General features: G+C 38.5%; 1 long non-coding RNA gene across 1 annotated transcript in view; it reads right to left on the bottom strand.

The window, feature by feature from the left end:
* The window catches only part of LOC144587907 (uncharacterized), a 174,463-nt gene extending 164,674 nt beyond the window's left edge, over nucleotides 1-9,789 (bottom strand). The window contains exon 1 of the long non-coding RNA XR_013543148.1: nucleotides 9,265-9,789. This is a non-coding gene — a long non-coding RNA (uncharacterized LOC144587907). The remainder of the gene's footprint in view (nucleotides 1-9,264) is intronic.
* Between the last annotated feature and the right edge of the window lie 3,588 nt (nucleotides 9,790-13,377).

The following is a 13,377-nucleotide window of genomic DNA, read 5'->3' as shown; positions in this document are numbered from 1 at the left end:
CGTTTCACCAGTCTCTGTGGCCGGCATCTTCAGAGGACAGCATTCTGTGCTCTGGTGTAGTAGGCTTGGGAGTGCAGTATTTATGGCTGTGAGATGGGCTTTTGTCTTTTTCTGTAGATGGGCGATTAGTGTGTCTTGTTGTGGGTGTATTGTTGTGCTAAGGAGAAGAGATTATCTGTCACTGTAGTTGATGGGTGTTATTAGCTGGTCTTTTGTGTGTAGTGATCCCCTGTCCTTGTGGCTGGGTGGAGTTCGTTGACCTTTTGCACACTGTATTTTTGAGAGCTGGGAGCCAAGTTTTGTTGAGCTTCACGCTTTCCTCTTTTTTGTTGAAGTTCTGCTTTGTACTTTACTTGGGAAAGATGAAGGTCCATTCAGTTTTCACTTTTTCTTAAAACAGGTTTATTAATTACAGATGTTTCTTTAATAATTCAGAAGTATTTACTTCAGGTTAATCAAGCATCAATCTTCTATTTAAATCTCACAGGTTACTATTCACTCCTTAGACTAATCACCTCAGATCTCCCAACTATCTCTCTCTCTAACTCTGACTGAACTCTACTCCCTTCTCCACACTTTTTAACATCTCTGGTGGCCCCATCTCTCAACCACATCAGCATAGAACATGAATAATGCATAACCTATTCAACATAATGAGGGTGAATGCCACAATAAGCAACACCAAAACACATTCAAAGTAGTAAGGTACAACAATCCATTTAAAAATAATAAGTCAGCCAGTCACTAAGGGAAAGCTTGCCTGAAGAGAAAGTTACAACCATCAGAAGGGACTGATAATAGGTCTGTACAGATTTGTACTTACTTTGGCATATTAACAATGAAAACCCATCGTACTGTGATCTCTAAATCCCAGTTTGAGGCAGTGTTTGCCAAATACACTGTGCATACAAGCTGAAGGCACAAGTCCTCTTAAGTTTGCTGATGCTAAACATGACCTGAAGTAGCAACAGAGATACATTAACTCTTGGCTGCATTTGCCACGTACAAAAAATCAGACAAAGGTTAGGATGAGTATTGCCACTGTGTCATCTGAAATATAGTCCTGATGGGATAGAAGTGGTGGGAACTTGTTCTTGGGAAGACTATACACTATTTAGAGGAATTAGATATGGCAACAAATCCTCCAAATACATGTAGTTGTTGTTTTTTAGGGTTTTTAGGTGACTCAGGCTTTCAAAAATCTTTATGAAATCAGCTAGGATTGGATATTGTCTGCTAGCTTTTAATATGTATAATTATCATTGTGCGGATACTCTTCCTTGCTCTCTGCATTTAGTTTTAATTTTCTTTCTAAGCTTATTTCTGGTTGCTCATAATTCTAGGTCTTGCAATCATGAACATTGTAAATCTCTCTCTCTCTCTCTCTCTCTCTCTCTTTATACATAAAACTTTTTTTACAAGGCATATCTTTCAAAATTGGCTTAAAATTGTGTTTACTGTTCATAGACTTGATCTGTATGGTTTTGATTGCAAGATTTTGTTTTATTGACCAAAATCCTATTGTCATTTTACAGTCTCATAATGCAAATAGCATAACATAGGCAGTAAATTGCTGCAAATTATGAAATCAATGTGGACTTTATTTGTTGTATGCTGAGTTGTGTGACTTGGTACCTGAAAGATAATGTCTCTATGACTTTGTAACTTGTGGCAATTCATCTTCAGAAGTTGCTCCATTTGCATTATACTCAGCACCTAATTAATTACTGAGACAGACATTTTGTTTAGTGCCTGGGAACAAAATGAATTGTGTCATGGACTTACCTATTTCATTTCTACTGTTATTTGCTATGATTATTTATAATGTGAATAAATGACTGAAATACTGATTGTTGTATTTGTTAATACAAAATACCTGTTAGAAGACAACTGAGACAATCTCTTGTTATCCAGAAGTATTGAGGAGTAGAAGCATGGGATGAAGGTCAGACATTCAATGGCTTACATTTTGTGTTTGAATCATATACTTTCCTTCTCTTCCCAAAACTCCAAAGGCATAACATCTTACTAAAAAAAATGTTCTTGGAAGACTACCAATAATCTGACTAACCCCAAATTGTCAATAGGGTGGCCAAAACGTCTTATAACTTGTTAATGACTCATATCAGATGAAGGTACAATGTTCTCTTCAATACAGATTGGTGGTGATGGTCAGTTTCTCACTTTACAAGTTTGTTTGTTGGTTTGTTTCCATGTCAGCTTTAAGGACAGCCCCACGTAGAAATGAATCAGAGAACCACGTTAGGAGAGATCCACTTGTCCGTGTTAAATGCCATATTCTGAGCTAACAAATTATGGTTTCCTGGATTAGGACTTCTATATCCCAATATCTTTCTTATTCCTCTGGCACACACAGCTTAATACAAGACATCCATCTTTTGAAGCCACAGCTTTGTTGTGGTGCTCACACTGAGAAACAATGGTTTGGACAGCCAGAAATTAGCATTACAATAGATTGTTGCTTCTGGTTTACAATTCTGGTTTGTAGTACTGTACATGTTTAAGCCACAGTTTCCTCAGCCAAATGTGACACCAAACTGTAGTGTTATAGAATTAGACATCTATTAACATGAAAAGGAAGCAAAACAGCCTTTAGATCCTCTGCCTCTGTCCTTAACCCAAAATTCAAATTACTGTTAATATCTACTAAACAAGAATTATGTTAAAGAATATTTTATTAAAATAAATAAATAATTTTAAAATAACAAACATACATATAATTTGGTCACATAGAGACTTGGTGTTAGAAGAGTAGTATAGTGTAGTACCTTTAAAAATGTACATGGAAAGAGAGCAGATGGAATGGCATTGGTTTCTGCAAAGGACTTTGACCCTTGAATAGAAGCATATGGTAGGAAATATGGACAGCTTTTTGGTGAGATGTGAGTTTGCATAATTGTGTTGCTCCAATTGGCATTTGTTTGATATTTGTCTGGGTTTTAAATGGGTAATAAAATGATAGATTGTTCTAGCAAGCATTGCAAGAGAAAAGGCCGTAGGTGTGCTCTGATGAGTGGTTTTATGCATTCCTTATTCATATTAATGTGCTATTTTCCACCATAAGTACTCTTTAAGAAACATTTGATGCAGATCTATTTATAGGTTCTAATATGAACAAGGTGAGTGCCTTTTTGACATTATGTTATTGTCAATTTGAAACCATTTACACTTCCCTCAAAATTAAAGCTTGTAGAAACCTGACAATAAGCAAAGTGAGGGCTGGCTGCCCACCCAGTGGTCAGTTTTGTTCTGCTCAGTTACCCAAAAGAATGCCTGCCCTTTCCAAAGTCTTACACAAGTAACCCATTCAAGCATTTCTTTCTTTTTTTTTTCGGGGGGGCCAACAATTTAGAAAGTGGGATGGTGGTCATGGGGCGGCGTATGCTAGAAAAGTGTGTTGCACACTTTCCTTCCCTGGCTAATGGTTTTTGTGTACCTTGGTGGAGTCTAAAATTCTGAATACAGGATTATCAAAGTTTACCATCCCTGCTTTCTCCATCTGTGAAAACTGCCAACAACTCTTGGTTATGAGTGTCCTAGTGAATGTCCAATTCCCCAGAATAAATGCTGGGTCCTGCCTGCCCTCCTATCTCTGCTGACTAGCGCCTGGCAAGCTAGGAAACTTCCAAGATGGGAGAAGATTTCACTGGAGGCATTCGGTAATCCAGGGATCAGATGAGTGGAGGACAGAAAAAGAGGACCAAAGAAAACAAGACTGGCAGTAGGCAGGCTGTGCTCATTTATCAAGTAAATTAACATGTTGTGGTGGATTTTGATGGTCTATCAGAGATCCTGGCAAGTAGAATTTCCTGTCCAGATGTTATGGCCTAATTACATGGAGGCTGTGTGCATGTGTGCCTATATGTACACATGCATGCAGACACATATACATTGCATCCTCATTTGCTAGGATGAGAAGAGAACGCAGACAGATTTTAGGAGAAGTTAGTTTTCACATGACAATTCCTGAAATCTGACAACTTTTATTCAAAAAATTATCACCCCTTTCTGAACAAAGTTATATCTTTCAGAATTTCCTTCCCCAAATTCTGGGAGACCAGTATTCCTCCATTCAGAGCAGAAGAGTTTAGCTCTTGTCTATCTTTTGAGACAGTGTGTACTGGTTGCTTGGCTAGCAATCTCCCATTAAGAGTGTCACCTAAATACCCAAACCATCAGCATTAGGTTGCCAAGTACAAAAGTACTGGTAAGGAGTTTCCCTAAGTTCACACCGTTAGGCCTGTTGACAGCAAGCAGACAGAACCTTTGTAATATTATGAGCAGTATTGTCTAACACTACGAAGGCAGAAAACATTTTTAGTTTATTAGTGCACAGCGGCATGATGAGGGTAAAAGAACAGGCCAGAGAGAGACAGTGACATGTTACAATAAAATAACACATGCTATGTTAATCAGCCAAGTATTAAAGCATTGAAATGAAAGTGGTTGATTAAAACTGTTTTTTTTTTCTTTTTTGCATAAACATTTATCCTGGTTAGCAATAAAGTCAACAACAGGAACAACAAATATTATAGCTTTTGAATAAGAAAAGCAACTGCAGCCTAAAAATATGTGAAATCTCCAAATCACCAGTCCTTCTGTATAGCTGCCAAGCCAGCTTTTGTTGCATAAATGAGGGAGAGTAAACTGCAGTTCAAGTAGGCTTATTTGAATCAATATAATTTAAAACATTTTAAGTAAGTAATTCCTTGCCCACCCTGATGAAGAGTCACAATAACCTGAGAAGAGAAAGGCAAGAAAAGGAAAGCATAATTATGATTTTTGATGGAGCAATGGGGTTTTCAAACTTTCTTGAAGTTGCTATCTTTTCTCCAAAGCTCTCCATCCCCTCTCCTAATGATGCACTACCTGTAATATATATTTGGCCCCATATTTTGCAAATAGAAAAGCATCCATTGTCTTTAAACTTCAGAAAAATGTTCTTTTGCCCCAGTTCTTCCTGTTGAGGCAAAAGATGATAAATACAAGCCAACCCACTCTCATTGCTCATTGCTGTGATTCTTGTTCCTTTCTTATTACCCATACAATCTGGTGATGGGTAGGAGAGAAATGTGATGGCATTCATAAAGATTGATTTTTGTCTTTTTGTTGTCTCAATTTTTTCATGCAGCCTGAGACACCGTCTGCTTCCTTTCCCCATCCTTTTAGATTCTGTGATTCTTGTTTTCATACAAAAACAACATTCTATTGAATGTTCTTCTTCTGACTTCTCTCTTCAGTCTGACAGATTGCTTCTTTATTAAGTTATGAAGACCTGTGTGGGTGACAAATAAGACGAGACTTTAAGGAAAATGCAAAGTGTTGTTAAGAGTGCAAGCATCAGAGTGAAGGGAATGCAAAGCAGTGTCTTTGGTAGTTGTTATGTGCTGTCAAGTCAGAACTGACTTACAGTGGCCCTAATTGGGCTTTCAATGTAAGTGGGATATTTAAGGAGTTACGAGTTCCACCTTCCTAGTGAATTTCCATGGCTGAGCTGGGATTTGAACCCAGGCCTCCTGAGTTCTAATCCATCACTCTGTCCATTACATAATATTGGGTAATAATGTAGCTCCAGTAGCCATATGTTATCTTTTGAAAAAGAATAGCTGATATCCTTGAACTTTTAGGGTCACGTCTGCAGGAATAGCAAGTAGCTTGGAGCTTGTGAGAGGGAATATAAGTGTGATTTGTGGCCACTTGATTTCTTAGGTGCCTTGTAAAGATTTGTCAGAATAAAGTGGTTTAAAGATCAATGCTTGATGTGTAACACAAATGACATAGGCTTCCTCAGCGTATTAATTTGCTGTTTTTCTTTTTATCCTCAGTTTATACATATAATATTAAAGTCCTTGCCTTCCACCCTCTTCTTTTTCACCTTGATAACAAAATCCTTCTTGAGGTAAATGTGTTAGATATAAGAATTTTTTAAAAAAAACAGGTGAGGAAAAACTGAACAAGGAAGCAGACAAGATTGTGGAGTATAGGGAAGATATGGCAATAGAAAATACAGGAGACAAGATGACAAAGAAACCTACTCAATTGTTACATTAAAATGACTGAAATCTTTTTGCATTGCAGCACAAATGGCACAACATTTGGAAGCAAATTGCCTCAAATTAAGAAATCTCCATAGATAGTATTTATTGCACACTGCATCGTGGCACTTTGTGCCTATGAAGATTTCTGAACTTGATATAATTCTGCTCCAAAGTAATGTCTTTAGCTTAGCAGTGTAACAGGATTTCAAGCCACTGTTTTATAATGCTTTCTTAATGGTAGTTTTTAATTTTATTTTGTTCTTGATTGTTTTCTTAATATTATACTTTTTGAGGTTCTAATTGTAACTATCATATTTTAACTGATTGTGAACTGCCTTAAGTCTACTAGAGGGATGAACTTTTTGAGTAAACCAAAACAAAACATAAAAAGCAGTGGGCAAGATGGCTGGTGGCTGATTTGGTTCCTCAACAGTGAAGAAAAGGTGCAGAAAATAAAGCAGAACTTTCTGCAGATGTTCATATTATCTCTCATTTTACTGATCCATGTGTACATATGCGAAAATAAAATAAAATATAAACATTCTGCATGATTCTGCCCTTTGGATGCATGAATCACATGAAGCCTGTTTTGTAGTATATACCTCAAGAATACTTTAGTGGATTTGTATTTAACCCCATAATAATTTCCATTCTACATATTCATATGTAGAATAAGAACCTCTTAATGAGAGTGAAAGAGGAGAGTGCAAAAAATAGTCTGAAACTCAACATCAAAAAAAACTAACATCAGTGGTTCTTAACCTTTGTTACTCAGATGTTTTTGGACTGCAACTCCCAGAAGCCTTCACCATCAGCTCTGCTGGCTGGGGTTTCTGGGAGTTGCAGTTCAAAAACACCTGAATAACAAAGGTTAAGAACCACTGAACTAAGATCATGGCCACTGGTTCCATCACCTCCAGGAAAATAGAAGGGGAAGATATAGAGGCAGTGACAGATTTTACTCTCTTGGGCTCCATGATCACTGCGGATGGAGACAGCAGTCATGAAATTAAAAGGCACCTGCTTCTTGGGAGGAAAGTGATGACAAACCTTGATAGCATCTTAAAAACCAGAGACATCTCTTTGCCAACAAAAGTCCGAATAGTCAAAGCTATGGTTTTTCCTGTAGTGATGTATGAAAGTGAGAGCTGGACCATAAAGAAAGCTGACCGCCAAAGAACTGATGCCTTTGAATTGTGGTGCTGGAGGAGGCTCTTGAGAGTCCCCTGGACTGCAAGGAGAACAAACCTATCAATTCTAAAGGAAATCAACCCTGAGTGCTCACTGGAAGGACAGATCCTGAAGCTGAGGCTCCAGTACTTTGGCCATCTCATGAGAAGAGAGGGCTCCTTGGAAAAGACCTTGATGTTAGGAAAGTGTGAAGGCAAGAGGAGAAGGGGACGACAGAGGATGAGATGGTTGGACAGTGTAATCAAAGCAACCAACGTGAATTTGACCCAACTCTGGGAGGCAGTGGAAGACAGGCGGACCTGGCGTGCTCTGGTCCATGGGGTCATGAAGAGTCGGACACAACTAAATGACTAAACAACAACATATTCATAAATGAGAAAATGGCAAATGATATTTACTCCTGCCTTCCTCATCTCTGAGATGGCTATTATGGGTAGTCAGTTCCCTAATATCTGCATCTTTGGTTGAGAATCTGAAACTTACTTCTGGTTTTTCATGAGGGGAAGTGCTTGGCAGTGGCAGAATAAATAAAAAAATTGATCTGCCACACTCTTGCTTGTTGGCTTCACAAAGCCCTCTAAAGCTTCTAGTTCTTAGGAAAACTTTCTAGAGGGATTGAAGTAGAAATGCTTTGAAATCCCAATGAGGCCAAACACTTCATTTCTTCATAGCCCCCAGTGCTTCTCCCATGGAAGGGCTGGGCAGGGGAGGAAGAGAGGCACAGCTATCTTGCAAGGAATCGTGGATATACTGTGCTGCTCAAGGGCCCACAAAAACCTGCAACTTACCTTGCTGGTCAATGAAAATATACCCCCAGGTTTTATCTTTAGTACGTACTTTAAGTTTGTCCCATGCTCCATTTCCTGGGCCAGTTATCTCGGCATATATCTGACATAGCTTCCCTGGTGGTGGCATAACTTCCAGATCTACTGCTGCAAAGGACTTGTGCCAAATCCTGAGGCACTCCAGCTGCTGTACATTTTGCAGAGGACTGCTTCCTGAATAATAGAAACTAGGCGTTCTGTGACATTATAAAGCCAGAAGTCTGGAAAAATGGATCAATATAAAGTCAGCAGTCATATTCCCGTCAGCTTTATTTATGCTGCAAACCCTACATCACTGATAATGGTATGGAGAAAACACAGTATTTTAGAAGTAACAAGAAAGAGAAATGTTTCTGGCATACAGTGAGAACTCCCCTTCTGTGTAACATACTTTGTTAGACTTTTCTGATATCTCCTCAGACTGTGCCACAAAGACACCCCACAGCACACATAATGCTAAGCAACCAAATAGATTATTTTAAGGAGTTTTTGACTGCTCTGTGAATAACCTGATTGAACTAGAGTTCATTTACCATTATAAATAGCATTTCCTTTTTATATAGGCCATTTGTGTGCATAGAGCAGGTGCAAAATTAAAAGCAAGGCATAACAGTCAATCAATCACTCTTTGATAGTGGTCCTATTTTGGGAGCCTGGTTTCCGGCCTCTTGATAGAGTGCAAAATAGCACTTTTCTTCAAGTACAGCAGACCTCTGCATTTCCAACTTGATTTGTTCCTCACCAATGGATGTTAAGCAGGCCATTGTTAAGTCTAAACCTACTTAACCATTGCTGGCATTGTTAAAATAGGGGTTTATTTCCTAGATAACTTTGAAGTCTTAATTCTATCCTCTTCCTGACTCTCTCTGCCATCATCTTACCCATCTTTCATAAAATTATACAGGATATAGTACTGAACTGAGCTTGCCACACAAGTGTGACTCTGTCCACCTTTATTATAAAGTACAGTCAGAACTGTCTTGCTTGCTCAGTCTCCTCTCCCTGAGAGGTTTAGCAGTTGTAACACCAAGTTTTGGATGATAGCAAAGAAGTTATAAAACTGACATGTTTAGCAGTCATAAAACTTCCCTGGCTAAATCCACCTTGCCATGTATGTTTAGACTTAAAGTTTTGGGCTTTATACTGGCACAAACCTGATGAAGTGGTGTTTTAATCCAGTGGTTCTTAACCTTTTTGAAAGAAACGCCCCCTTGAGCCATTGAGGAAGTTATCATCGCCCCCCCTCCCCGCGGTGATGATATCTTATTTATTTATTTATTTATTTATTTATTTATTTATTTATTTATTTATTTATTTATTTATTTATTTGAAACACTTAAATCCAATGACCCCTGAAAACAAAATTAAATTCCAAGAAAATGAAATGCCCCCCAAAAAAGTAACATTTAATGATTTAATTGCAAGTGAATTTTAAGACGACAAAAGGAATATAAAAAGAGCATAAAAACAAATGCAGGAACTAAAAATTTCAAGACAAAAAGTCTGAAACTAAATTAAAATTGGAGGAAAGCATATATTCATGCACATTGTAAAAAGGCTGCAGCCATCTTCACAGGTTTGGCTTGCTCCATTGCCCCCCTATCGCCCCCTTCTGCTCCAGTGCCCCCACGCCGCCCCTTTTCGTTCTACCGCCCCCCTGAAAAATGAAATCGCCCCCTGGGCGGCATTATCGCCCAGGTTAAGAACCACTGTTTTAATCTATGAAAGCTCTCTTTTTTTAGTGGTTTATAAAAGTATCTTCTATTTTTTACATTTGGATTTTATTTTGTTTGGACCAACACAGCTACCCTTTACTTCAAAACTAAGAAGGCTAGAGATTATAAAACTGAGTGAGGTAATCCTGGACTGGCCATAAAGGCTGGGTAAGGATTATAAAAGCAAGTTGGGATGTACCTGGGTCACTGTCCCCCCCCCCCCACTGCCAAAGGTGGTACTTACAAACAAAAAATAAATATGATATGCAGCACTACTGTAAGACATTTGATTTTCATCTGCAACAAGGGAAGAGGAGTTGAAGTAAAGACAGAGAAGACAGCAGCTTTCCAGATGGCTGGAGAAGGTGTTTGTCTTGGATTATTGCAGCCTGGCCTCTTGAAGGGATTCCAGGGAACTGCTGCATTCTTTCTTGCAAGGAAGGGAGGAAGGAAGGAACAAAGGAAGGAAGGAAATGTAGACTGCCCAAGAGGAACTGGACATGATTCTTCTTTTACACCAGTCTTCAGGGAAGTAAAAGTGCTGCCTTGATTCTTCAGCTTTTCTTGGATTTCTTTCTGCTTTGGAAAAGTCTTAAAGAACCAACTCCTTTTAGAAGGGTAGCACTAGGATCCTTATAAACAAGCAAACACTTGAGACCCCTTCTTCCAATTCCTGACTGCAAATTGAATGAAAGTCAGAACACGGCCAAAGAGCCCGAAAAACCCACAACAACCATTAGATCCCGGCCATGAAAGCCTTCGCGAATATATTGAATAAAAGTCCTTCCCTGCAACAAACAGAAACAATAAGGAACAAAATATAAACCAGTGGTTGGGGAGGCACTGTATGAAAAGGTTCAGAAAATAGGAAAAGAAGTATGAAGTAAGGCAGGGAAACTATAGTCTTGGAAGTATTTAGAGCAAAACTCAGATTGTTTTGTATCATTCTAGTTTTTGTTGTTGCTGCTACTGATTTGAATTGATCATTCCAGAATAGATCATCTCATCTAATATTGGGGAGGTTGTTAGTTGGGATGTAATGAGTTGTCCCCATACCTCCTGTCCACATACATTTGGATACCGTGGTCCCAACATAGATTCCCTTTCTTTTCCCCCCCTATCTTCTCTGCCACACCACACCTACTTCACTTGCTCTTATTTCTCCTCCTCCTTTTCTCCATCCTTAGGGTATGGAGCAGTAGAGACGGACCAGCAAGACATTCACAAGAAGCCCATTTTACAAGGATGGATTCCTCATTTTTCAAGAACAACCACAACGCATTGTTCCAATTGTTCAAAGTGCTTCACACCATTTTGTAGTGAATATTATAAAAAGTCTGCAAAATTAGCCAGCATCACCCTTCAAATTGCAAATGGAGTAACTGAATTTGAGAGAGTGGTTTGCTTAAGGGCTATTTAATGAGTTTATGACAGAGGTGTGAATTGAACAAAGGATATCCTGATGTGTAGCATTCACTTTTTTAAAAATCCTGAGAAGGCAAGTGGTATAATACAAAGAAAGTGAATTGTAGAAAACTTTCATAATCCTGTATTAAAGGAGAATCGGTGGGTGGGAGGGGAAACGGAATCTTGTTTGTCTGCGGAATTGACAAGTAGAAACCACTGACGTATTATGTGAGAGATGATTAATATTTTTAACAGTTGGAAATGGCTGTAAATTGTTAAGGCTGTGACAATGAGAAATAGTAAGATCTTCTCTGAAGACAGAAGCAAAGCAGTTTTAGCTGGGTTTATTCCACTTGCAAAAAGGTCTTCTGCATCTCAAATGATAAGTATCAGTGAACAGTTCGCTGTACTGGCTGGATGATAATGAGGTGATTAGTCTGGCTGAATAAATGGAGATGTAGTATCTGCATTGTAGTTTTCCTTAATCTGTATTATTATCTTGGAACAGAGTTGTTCTTAATCTTTACATTCTGCTTAAATTTGATGTATTTTTTCTCCCCTGTTATTTTTCTCCCCTGTGGTTTTTCTCCCCTGTTATTTTTCTCAGTATTTTAACCAGTAACTTCCTGAATCATTCAGTTAATAGAATGGCACATTATTTGCAAGGTGTAATCATTCCTAAATGCAGAAGGGCTTCTTCATATGCACAACTTGATGTTTTGCCCTCAGTATTATATAAAAGACATTCAGGAGAACCGCACAGCAAACCTTTGTGTGTCCATATGGTGATGGTACCAAAACACTCACTGCTGTTTTGCTCACTTTGTAGAGCCTTGGCTTAATCATCCCATTACTGATTTCTATCCCTGGATGTTCATCTGACTTACATGCATCTTTTCTCCTTGTAGACCTGAGACAAACAGGTGAGTACAAAGTGTATAAAATGTTGGGCAGCTGCTATTAAAGCAAGGTCGAATGTGGTGACCAAAATCTTATATATTTGGTTTTAGTGACTTGGTCTTAGCAAGTTCTGTATTGTATCTTAAATATTTGATACATTTTTCTTCCTTATTTTTGGTGTGAATTTTTTGTTGTTTGATATTGTATAATGCATTATTTGCAAAGGCACACAGCTAATACAAAAAAGAAAAAAAGAAAATTGCCTTGACTTAAGGTGTCAACATAGAGATACAGTGGTGCCTTGAGTTACGAACACCACCCTGACCTACAAACATTTTGAGTTACAAACATCTCTGGACGCTAAATATTGCTTTGAGTTACAGACAGAGCTTTGACTTATGAACAAAAAATCTTTCCTGTCCTTATTGTGACCTAGGTTCATCTTAGGTCAAAAGAAGAAAAAAGAAAAAAATTCTTCCCCTAGTGGTGGAATACGGATTAACCGGCTTTGCATTAGTTCCTATGGGAACGAATGCTTTGACGTACGAACTGTGCCTTGACATAAGGACAAAAAACAGCCGGAATGGATTAATCAGTTTTCAATACATTCCTATTGGAAATAGTGCTTTGACGTACGAACATTTTGACTTACGACCACCATTCCAATACATATTAAGTTCGTAAGTCAAGGTACCACTGTATTTGTCACAGGTTGAGTCAGCCTTTGTTATACTGCACTGTGGCTTTCAAATCATTGTCATGGTTCACATACAAGTGTTTAATTGTTGTGGGAAGGTGGTTTTTAGTGTCCACACATCACATAGCCCCCTTCTCTGCCGTTGTCACCACTCTTTCACTGGCATTCAAATCCCATCTTTTTTAAATGTTCAGCAAGTGAAATAGTGATGACTGTCAAGAAAGGGTAAGCATTTGAATTAATGCTGTATGAGGGTAGCACTATAACTTAGTACTGCTAAAATACACAAAACATTTTTAAAAATACTATTTACAGATTTGATTTCACTTTCTGCCCTTATCAGTGCAAGCAGAAGGAGGACAAAACTAGTAGGGTGCATTCCCACACCATGCCACGCTCTGTGGATCATCACTGATATCATGTGGTTATGCCCAACAATGACCCTAAAAGACCTACCATATTTTTATATGTATAATACGGCCCAAGTATAAGATGCCTCCAATTTTTACCTCTTTGAGCCCGAGTGCCCAAAACAGCGGGCACCCTCCAGGCCAGCATGTCCTCCAGAGGGCCGCCCAGGGGAC

Source organism: Pogona vitticeps, chromosome 3 (assembly GCF_051106095.1).
Source record: "Pogona vitticeps strain Pit_001003342236 chromosome 3, PviZW2.1, whole genome shotgun sequence".
Lineage (NCBI taxonomy): Eukaryota > Metazoa > Chordata > Lepidosauria > Squamata > Agamidae > Pogona > Pogona vitticeps.
This window is presented reverse-complemented; position numbering and strand designations above follow the sequence as displayed.